We start from the raw sequence: 11,370 nt of genomic DNA on the forward strand, positions 1-11,370 counted from the left end.
GTTTGCATAAGCTGTATAAAATTTGTCAGGTGTGTAAATTCTTTGGATCTCAATTTCTCCATCCGCTTAGAGGATAAAGAGAGGAGGAAGGAGCCTGCTAGACAAGATGACCTCTTATTATCTCTTCCCGTACTAGCATTCTGTAATATAGGCCAGAGATTGCAGGCTCAAATACCTAAATTAAAGACTAAGAAGGTTTCACAAGTGAATAGACTAAATGTAGGAACATAAGGAGTGACAGAATAGAGTGATAGTTTAGATGTCTCATCTAAAGTCCAGCCAGTTCTTGCAGGAATGAGGACTCAGTGTTGCCAGATTTTTTTATTTTTTTCCCATGAAAAACAAGACCACCATATTTTTTTAACTTATTGATTTTTTTTTGGTTTTTTTTTTTTTTTTTTTTTTTTTTTGTAAAGTGTGGGAGAGAGAGATTGAGAGATTCGTTGTTCCACTTATTTTTCATTCATTTATGGATTCTTATATGTGCTCAGGAATTGAACCAGCAACCTTGGCATATCAGGATGATACTCTGAACTACTCAGACAGGACAAAACACCATATTTTTAAGAGTCTTATACAGAATAAACAAAACACCTCTGCCAGCTAGATACAGTCAGTGGTTCACTAATTTTACTATTATTTAAAGAGTTCTTTAAAAAATGATACACACACACACACACACACACTAGAGCCTGGAGCACGAAATTCATGCATTGGGCGGGGGACACCCTCAGCCCAGCCTATGCCCTCTCACAGTTAAGGATCCTCTCACAGTCCAGGGGCCTTTGTTCCTTATTGCCTGCCTGCTCACTGTTCCTTACCACTCATCTCACTGCTCCTTAGCGCTGCTGCGGTGGTGCAGAGGCTCCCACCACTGCCACTGTGCTCGCCAGCCGTGAGCCCAGCTTCTGCACACTGACTACCAGGGGCAGCTCCTGCATTGAGCATCTGCCCCCTGGTGGTCAGAGCACATCATAGCGACCGGTTGTTCTGCCGCAATGGTCATTTAGGCTTTTATTATATAGAGGATTTTTTAAAATTTATTTCAGAGAGGAAGGGAGAGGGAGAGAGAGACAAAAAAAAATCACTGATGAGAGAGAATCATTGATTGGCTGCGCCCGCCGCCCCACCACCACCACCACCACCACTCACACCCCCATCAGAGACCAAGCTTTGTGCCCCTACCAGAATGAACCTTAACCTCCTGGTTCATAGGTCATGCTCAACCACTTAGACACACCAGGGCAGCCCCAAAGTAACTTTTACTATGCTGAAAAATAGTATTAGAATTTAAACTTAGTAATATTCTTTAATGCTTCTTTAAAATCCTCTTTTTATAAGTAAATGGATATTATAGTATATAACTTATGTATTTTGTTTGATTATTCAACAGTCACTTCCTTTCAACCAAGTGCCCCTCCCCAACTGTAGCTTTTGTGGTTCCAGTCCACCTGACTCCCACCTTCCCACCTACCCCCACTTCTGCACTGGATCCAGATCCGGTCAGTGACAACCATCATTGGTACGTTCATCGGCAGATAAAGAAAAAGGCTCTGCTTCTGATGTTGCTAAAGAAGCATGGAACAGCCAGGCCACCTTTGCTGTCACATGGAAGTTTGTCAATAATTGAAGCTAAAAAAGCCAACCTGGATGTTATTTGAGTCCAGGCATCTGGGCTTGCCTAAAGCTTTACCATTGGACTTCTCAGTTAAATGATTTAATAAGCTCTTTTATGCTTAAACTTGGGTTTTATCTGGATTTTTGTCATTTACTACCCAAAAAAAATCCTTATTATATTTCACTAAATCAACGTTATTTCTGTTTCTTCTATGACTTATTTTGAAATTTGTTATTCTATAATCTATTCATCAGTTCTCACTAAATTAGTCCACAAATTTAGCACAATTCCAATCTTAGTTCCAATAGAGTTTAAGAGATTTTTTTTAATTGTTTTCTTGCTTTGAAACTAAGCAAAATTCCTCCAAAATTCACTCAGAGAAAAAAAAAAATATTAAAATGCCAAGAAAATAGAGGGAAAATTCATAAAAGGGAATTATATGATCAGATACCAAAGCATATTGTAAAGCAAGAATAATAAATATAGGATGGTAATAGAGTAGGAATAAACAGTCATGGTATAGAATTCAATCCTGAGTATATACAAGAGTATTTACCATATTTTATATATGGTCGATCAAAAAATATTAATTCAATAAAGTATTTAAGGGCACCAGCTAGATTTCTGGGAGAAAAATAGATCTTTACCTTATTCACCATTCCAGAAAACATTCCAAATGGATTTATAACCAGTTTGGCTCAATGGATGGAGCGTCGGCCTGCAGACTCAAGGGTCCCAGGTTCAATTCCGGTCAAGGGTATGTACCTTGGTTGCAGGCACATAACCATAGGGAGTGTATAAGAGGCAGCTAATCGATGTTTCTCTCTCATCGATGTTTCTGGCTCTCCCTCTCCCTCTCTGTAAGGAATCAATAGAATTTTTTTTTTTAAATATATTTTATTGATTTTGTACAGAGAGGAAGGGAGAGAGATAGAAAGCTAGAAACATCGATGAGAGAGAGTCATTGATCAGGTGCCTCCTGCACATCCCCCACTGGGGATGTGCACGCAACCAAGGTACATGCCCTTGACCGGCATCAAACCTGGGACCTTTCAGTCCACAGGCTGACGCTCTACCACTGAGCCAAACCAGTTTCGGCGAGAAAGGACTTTTTAAACATGATTCCAAAGCCCCAAAATATTGAAGTTTAGGTTACATAATATTAAAAATTACTACATGCTAGGGGAAAACACCCACACATACACCATAATTGAAGTGGCAGCAATAGCCCAAGAGAATATTTGCAACATATATGACAATAGGTACGTGTCATTACTATGCCAAGAGCTATTATCTATAAAAATAAAAGTGTAATATGCCCATTAGGCCAGATGGCTGAACAGCAGAATGACCATCTGAATGAAGCCCGGGGCTGGGAGGGCCGAGGCAGGCAGCTGCTGAAGGGCCAAGCCCTTGCACGAATTTTATGCGTTGGGCCTCTAGTATATCAATAAAAAGGTTCATCACCTTAACAGACAATCTGGTAAAGAACCTGAACAAGCACTACAAATGGCTAATAAGCATATGAGAATATTTTTATTCTCGACAGTTAAGAAATACAAATAATCTGAACAATGAAATAACATGTTTTCATTGTGTTAGCAAAGCTAATTAACAAAGGTTGGTGTTGGCTTAGATATGAGATTAGATAGGCTCAACCTTTCTTAAGTGCAGTTTGGTAATGTATCAAAATATTAAATATGCATACCTTTGAGTCAGAGTAATACAAATCAAGAGGCTCATGTGCAAGAAGTTTGATAATATTAGTTAAATTGGAAACAACTAATAGGCGTATAAATAAGAGACTAAATGTACTTTTGAGTGAAAAGCACTTGTTACAAAACAAGTTCACTGTGACCTTATGTAAATTATGGGTAAGTACACATAGAAGTAATATTTAACGGAACATTATAATGGAAATCTGGTGGCATTTCAAGTGAGTTTTCAGCTTATGCAAAAGTGAGAGAATGTATGAACTCCCGTGTGCCCTCATTCAACTTCAACTTGTACCCAATCTTGTTTCCTCCGTATTCCCACCCACTCCTTCCTGAACACCAGTTTTTTTAAGCAAATCCAAGATATCCTGGAAGTGCACAGAATGATAAGCACCCCTTGTGTCCATGGTTTTCATTTGTGAGTTTGGAGCCATGTGGATTGTGCTGCCTTTTTTTTTTTTTTTTTTTTTTTCTTTTCTTTTGCCTCTGTGCTTTGGAACAATGTAGTTTAGAATCTGGAACAAGGAATGATGTATGCCCAAAACTTACAGTCAGTCTGGCTGTCACCCAGCAGCAATCTTATGCCCTGAGGGTAACTATCAAATTTATATCCACACAGCCCTGTTATTATCCTTGTCTCAAAGACTGGGTGTTATATTTATCTTCCCTGCAAAGTATATCCTAGTTTCATTCACATATTTTTATCCTGGAAGAAAATAATTTTCCACTTTTGGAAACTGGCACAAAGAACCAAGAAAAAAACTAAACCTGTGGGTATGAAATTAAATGTCATCAAAAGATATGCAAGAAGACAGCAGATAGCAGATGTTTATTGGGTGGAACTAAATGCATGTGCAAATCCCAAGAAGCTCAAAGATGTTGAGTGAGCAGAGGGCAGGTATCTTTAACCTTCACTTTGTTCTTATCATCCTCAGAATCCCAGGTGGGGAAAGCGTATCTGTCACTGAGCAAAGACTGCCACGGGCACTGCTCCTTTTTAAAGGAGCCTGGCAACTCACCAGTGTCTCCGCTTCCACCTCCTCAGAGCCCGCTCGCCGGAGAGGGCCTCTAATATCATTGTCAGTAGCCGCGTGTGGCTGGTCTGAACTGAGATATGCAGTAATGTAAACTACACACTGGATCTCAAAGACTTATTTTGAGGAAAAAAGGATGGAATGTATCTCATTGATAATTTCATTGATTACATATTGAAATTATAATATTTGAGATATATTAGACTAAGTAAAATGTATCATTAAGGTAGATTTCATCTTTTCTTTTCACCTTTCTTAATGTGGCTATTAGAATGACCTAAGTGGCTCACATTATGTTCCTGTTGCTCTAAACAAATAGGAAGTCTATATAACGCTAGTAATCTCCAAATATTATTGTCACTAACTTTAGTAAATTTAATTTACTGAGGTACGATACCCATAAGGTCTTTTTCTGTGCATACTCTCTGGGGAATAAAATCAATACCCATTCTTAGTGCGTTTTATATTTTAATTTTGGGGAGTGATCCTCAGGTCACTAGATGTCAGTAGCTACCTGGTGAACACTGTCATATTCAGTAGTGTGGCCTCATTTCAAGGAGTCAGTCCATCTATGACAGCTCAAGCTGAGATGGTTGCCTTTCAGCTTCAATATATAGGAAATCTGTTTCATTAAAACTGAATTCATTCAATGCAATTCAGCTAAGCACTCTCCTTCGCTGAGAGCTAACAGGAAGTTGCTAAGAGAGTAGATCTTAGAAATTATCTCAAGGGAAAAAAAAATCCTGCCGAAACCGGTTTTCTCAGTGGTTAGAGCGTCAGCCTACAGACTGAAGGGTCCCAGGTTCGATTCCGGTCAGGGGCATGTACCTTGGTTGTGGGCACATCCCCAGTAGAGGGTGTGTAGAAGGCAGCTGATTGATGTTTCTCTCTCATCGATGTTTCTGACTATATCCCTCTCCCTTCCTCTCTGTAAAAAAAAATCAATAAAACATATTTTTTTTAAAATCTGGCACAGTTGGTATGGCTTGGTGGTTGCATTGACCCATGAGCCAAGAGGTCACTGGTTCTCATCCCAGTCAGGGCACAGGCCAGGGTTGCAGGCTTGATACCCAGTGCAGGGCATGCAGGAGGCAGCCAGTTGATGTTTCTCATCAATGTTTTTATCTCCCTTCCTCTCTCTCTAAAATCTATAAAAATATATTTTAAATCATTTTTTTTTTGGGGGGGGTAAATAGTGGTAGAAAAAATCATTGATAACAGAAGACAGAGAAGAATTAGGGTACTATAATAATTCAGTGAACAATGATGAAGGTCTATGATGAACAGTGGAAACGGGAACATTGAGGAAGGAATGTTTAAATCAAATTTAAAACAGAAACCTGATTCTGTAACTGCTGCTTATAACCTCCACCGTACTCTCCCTCACCTCTTCTACATTGACATTCCTTAGTGTTATGATCTGCCACCCACATAACTTCTTCACCCTCCTCTCTCACCACTCCCCCCATCATCAGTTATTTTCATTCAGCAGGGATTTACAGACCATCTACTATGCACCTCACACCATATGCTGCAGCCATATTTGCAGTAGCTGGACACTCAGTGCCACATCCTGCCTCCCTGTGTGTGCTTTACAGCTGCTGAGCCTACTCTTCCCTCTGCCCCCTCCCCAGCCCACCTGGAAACGCTCTATTCTGCCAGACACAGAGCAGGTGCTGCCTCCTCCCTTTCAGGCCTCCGCTGCCCTCCAGGTGGAGGTGGCCATTCTGCATCTCCGTCCTCACAGCGTGCCTGCTCTTCCACTATTATTGCACACCACGTGGCATTTGCTTGTTCATTTATCCATCTTTACCTCTACATTTTAATTCTTTGAAGACAAGGTTTAACGTATCTAATTCATCCCTAGCAACACTTAGTACAGAGGCTAAAAGTAAACATTCAATACAATTTTGTTGACTGATGTCTCAGATCCTTTCCAGCTCTAAAATTCTGTGATTCGGGCACAGAATAAAGATATTAAAATAATAATTGTGCCCTGACCGGGTAGCTCAATTGGTTAGAACACCATCCCAATACTCCAAGGTTGTGGATTCCAACCCTGGTCAGGGAACATACAAGAATCAACCAATGAATGTATAAATGAGTGGAACAACAAATTCTCTCTCTCTCTCTTTCTCTCTCTCTCTCTCTCTCTCTCTCAAAAAATTAATAAATAAAATTTTAAAAATAAAGTCAAAAACATATTTTTAAATAAAATAATAATTGAGACTGACAACACACATTCACACCCCACTCTACACAAAACTGTCCATTTGAATTTCATATTTGGTGTTTTCTTAAATATCCTGCAGGTAACAGTCACGACTGCAATTGCCATGCTATTGTTTGTCTTCTCTGCCTCATCTCTGAGCCCCCTCTGCTTTATGGATGTTAAGAAAACGTTAGCTGTTAACTCCCTTCCTTCCTGATCTGAATCTTTATTTCTGTAATCCTTAACAAGGCAGGGAAAGAATTCCTAGGGTGTCACACCACCTCTCGCCACGAGAGGGCAACAAGAAGACCCAGTTTGTGTTAAAACCCTTCTAGCCACCAGATGGCCCCCAAACACCAACTTAACGGAGTCAAGATTGCTATTTACATCAGATTCACTTCCGGCTGGTTTTTCTTGATTCCTTCTCCCTGAAAAGTGAACTCTCTCCTACAGGTGACCAGACAAATAGCTGGGAATTGTCGAGAGCTATACGTTACTTTTTTGAAAACGAGGAAATGTAGGAAAAAAGAGGAGCAACACTAAAAACTTCTAAAAAATTGGTTTTAGAGAGATGCCTTCTTCAAGTCCAAAGAAAAGAACTGGAAATTTGAATGTGGATTGAGGGCTTTAGGTGAGTTCTAAGGATTATCATCAAAATTTTAAGTCTGTTAATGGTGTTTTGATTAAGAAAATAACAAATACAGATAATTTAAAGCAAAACAAAGGAACTAAAAGTCCCCCCCAAAGTCCTGGGAGATGGGTGGTAATTCCTGACCAGGATCATTAAATCACAGTCCTGAAAGCCTGGCACTCTCATCATGCCTCCAACTCCAAAGTACAAGGGGTGTGTGAACTGAAGAACCTCCTTCGAGAGATGTCTGCTGGGCAGACAACGGTGAAGCCATGCTCTGCTCCCAGGGCCTCGGAGGGCTGGCTGCGGGAAGTGGAGGGGGGGTGGGAGGCAGAAAGCAGTTCTGCAACCTGCTGGGCAGAAGCTGCTTTACCGTGAAAGGCAGCAGACAGGGGAGGATTTTTCCTGTTAGTTCTGGATGGAACTCTGGTTTATATTCTCCTTAAATGCCTTCAGGTCTTTTTTTTTTTTTTTAATATATTTTATTAATTTTTTACAGAGAGGAAGAGAGAGGGACAGAGCGTTAGAAACATCAATGAGATTGAGTCATCGACCAGCTGCCTCCTGCACACCCCCCACTGGGGATGTGCCCGCAACCAAGGTACATGCCCTTGACCAGAATCGAACCCAGGACCCTTCAGTCCACAGGCCGATGCTCCATCCACTGAGCCAAACCTGTTTTGGCTGGACTTGTTTCTTGATTATCCTCTCCACTAGACTGCAGGCCCCATGAGGGTAGGACCTGGGCCTGCTCTGCTCACCACTCTCAGCTCTCAGCATAATGTCACCACGTGTGAGTTCAGTAAACAGCTGCTGAATGAAAAAACGAGTAGAGAGTAAGTTCAGTGTCATCCACATTCTACCAAATCAAGAAGGGGCAAGGGAATCCTGACCGGTGTCTGAGTCAAACGTTCTTTCAAGAGTTAACAGAACTATTAAGTTGCCTTATGTTTTTCAGTAGTGTCCGGTTACAATTACTGTCCATTTCCCTGTGTTCTCCTGGAAGGACTACGTCAGCCAGTTAACATGAAAACATAGAAATGTGAAGTTTCATTATTGAGCTGGCAAATTGATTTAAAAATATGTCTCAATTTTACTCTCTGGTTAGATGGTTCTCCTGATAAATCTCCTTATTAAAGCCAAGTCCTCCCTAATTGAGCCTAATCATAGTAGAACAATTAGTATTCCGTGAAGAGCTGGGCTGGGGAGTGAGCTAATTTTCTTTCTTGCTTGCTTCCTTTCTCTTTCTTAACAGTAATTTTCTTTCTTTCTTCCTTTCTTTCTCTCTCCCTCCCTTTCTTTCTTTCTTTCTTAATATACAGTATTTTTATTGATTTCAGAGTAAGGGAGAGGAAGAGAGAGATAGAAACATCAATGATGAGAGAATCATTGATTGGCTGCCTCCTGCACGATTGGAGAATGAGCCTGCAACCCAGGCATTATGCCCTGACCAGGAATGGAACCGTGACCTCCTGGTTCATAGGATAATGCTCAACCATTGAGCTACCAAGGCTTGGCACACGTTAGCTTTCTTGAGCTTCCATTTCCTCACTTAATAACCTCCCCTCAGGCTCTATGCCTGACACACCGGACACTCGGAACTATTCACCTCCCTTCTCCCATCACCAGCCAAGAGTAGCCAATCTACCTTGAATAATACTTATTCAAGCATTAGTAACATTCAACTAAAGAAATAAGAATGCAGCCCGGCTGGTGTGGCTCAGTGGTCACTGGTTCGATTCCCATTCCTGGTCAGGGCACATGTCCATCCTTTCCCACTGTGGGACCTGCAAGAGGCAGCAGATCCATGATTCTCTCTATCCCTTCTCCCTTCCACTCTCTCTAAAAAGCAATAAAAACATATTTTTAAATAAATAAATAAAAGGTTGTACAATACCAAGTTGGTGAGAATATGGAGTAACTGACTGCAAGTAAGTGTAAAACCACTTTGGAGAATATTTCTAAAATCGCTGAAGATTTTCATATTCTATGAACCAGCCATTCCCCTCTATGCAAATACTCTAAAGAAATCCCTCCACATATGTATAGCCAAGAGATATACAAAAGGATATTAGTGGCTCGGTTGGTTGAGTGTCATTCTGTGCACTGAGAGGTTGCCGGTGGGATTCCTGTTCAGGGCTCATACCTGGGTTGCAGGTTTGATCCCAGTCAGGACACATACAGAAGGCAATTGATATTCTATCTTCTCTCTCTCTCTCTCTCTCTCTCTCTCTCTCTCTCTCTCTTGGCATATCCTCAGGTCTAAGCATGAAAAATATATACAGCCAAGTACTATGTACAGCAAAGTACCATTTATGTAAAATCATTCAAAGCATTTCATGAGGAAGAAATAATTACCAAATTCAGGCTCCTGGCACCCTCAGGGTGGAGCAGGAGGGCCAAAACCAGAGGAACATTTATGTGTGTTGACAGTATTGCTTTCCAAGCTGTTCTTATTCTTTGTGTCTTTTCGTATCTCATAAGTAATGAAGAACAAAAAATTTTAATTTAATATACATATACTTTTACCTAATTTCACTGCTAGGAATGTATCTTACATATGTATTAGCATATGCACAAGTAGGCAACAATATATACAAAGATGCTTATTGTAGTGGTTTATATGGGGGAAACTGGGAACAACCTGTGGGGATGTTATAAAAACACTAGTGGCCTGATGCACAAATTTGTGCACATTGAAAGGAAATTAATTAGAAGAAATATTTTATACCGCTATTCACCCTTTCTCTGTAGAAGTGTCAACCAAATTCACAATCAACAATGACAGATGGAAATACTCAGGTATTATTGGTGCCAGCGAGAGCTTTATATGTATCTCACTTGTGCAAGTCAACTTGGCCTTTTATAGATATAGCATAAACTTGCTTAATTAGACCTGCTTTCTGATTTAGCTGAACTTTTTCCAGCCCAGTGAAACACCCCAACTTCTCTTTCAGGTAACTGTCAGCAGCACAGCAATAAATACTAACGCAAAACAGATTATTATTATAGATCACGCAGGGAGAACAAAGGGTAAAATATTTAACTGCAGCAGTGTTTGACTATATTCTATGCAGTGAGAAAACCTGAAGTCATTTTCAAGGTCCAACACTTCTTACTTCTTTTCAGTCAGGTCAAGTTTCTAAGCTTTCTAAATCTCCATTTTCTGGCTAAGGAAAAGAAAATAGGATTCCACCAAGTCTCCTATCTACCTACTCCAGGACTTCTGTGAGGATCGAGTGAGATGAGGCAGAAGAAAATGCTTCACAGACATTGGTTACAGTGTAAAGTGTTCCCACCTGGCTTTAAAGCAAGCCGTGTACCTGGGCTGAAGAGACTGAAAGGAGCTAGTCATCTCCAGGGCGAGGAAGCCAGGTGTTGCTAGATGATGTCATTACCCAGATGGTCAGACATTTAGCACATTAGCCTTTTATATAGATAAATTCAAAGCAACATCAGAGCTAGACAATCACTTAGATAGAACAGTATTTCCCAAAACTTCTCTCATGATGAGAATCACCTGGTGGAGTTGTTAAAATATTCCTGAATCCCAGCTAAGACGTGCTAAACTAGAATTTTTGGGAACATATAGGTAAAATTGTTTACCTATATGTTCCCAAAAATTCTAGTTTTTACCTATATGTTCCCAAAAACTCTAGTTTAGCACTTCTTAGTTGGGATTCAGGAATCTGTATTTTAACAACTCCACCAGGTGATTCTCATGAGAGAAGTTTGGGAAACACTGATTTAGAAGAATTAGAGGCCCAGTGCACGAAATTCATGCACAGCTAGGGTCCTTAGGCCTGGCCAGTGATTAGGGCTGATCTGTGGAGTGACCAGGGGGCCCCACAGGCACCTGCCTTGGATGGCCTGATGCCACCCGTTCTCCAGCCCCGTCCCCACCCCTGCCCACTTGCTGGCCAGCCCCACCCTCCACTGCCACCTCCAGTTGCCTCCCTCTTTTGGGGGCAACCGACAGGCGATTGGGGGGGAGACTACTGGCATCCGCCTTGGCTGGCCTGGGGCCTGTGGGCTGGGGCAGCTCCTGCATTAAGCATCTGCCCCCTGGTGGTCAGTGCGCATCATAATGGGCAGTCGTTCCACCAGCAGTTCTGCAGTTTGGTTGATTTGCATATTAGGCTTTTATTATATAGGATAAG

The sequence above is a fragment of the Pipistrellus hanaki genome (genome assembly GCF_964339955.1).
Source record: "Pipistrellus hanaki genome assembly, chromosome: 3".
NCBI classification, from domain to species: Eukaryota; Metazoa; Chordata; class Mammalia; order Chiroptera; family Vespertilionidae; genus Pipistrellus; species Pipistrellus hanaki.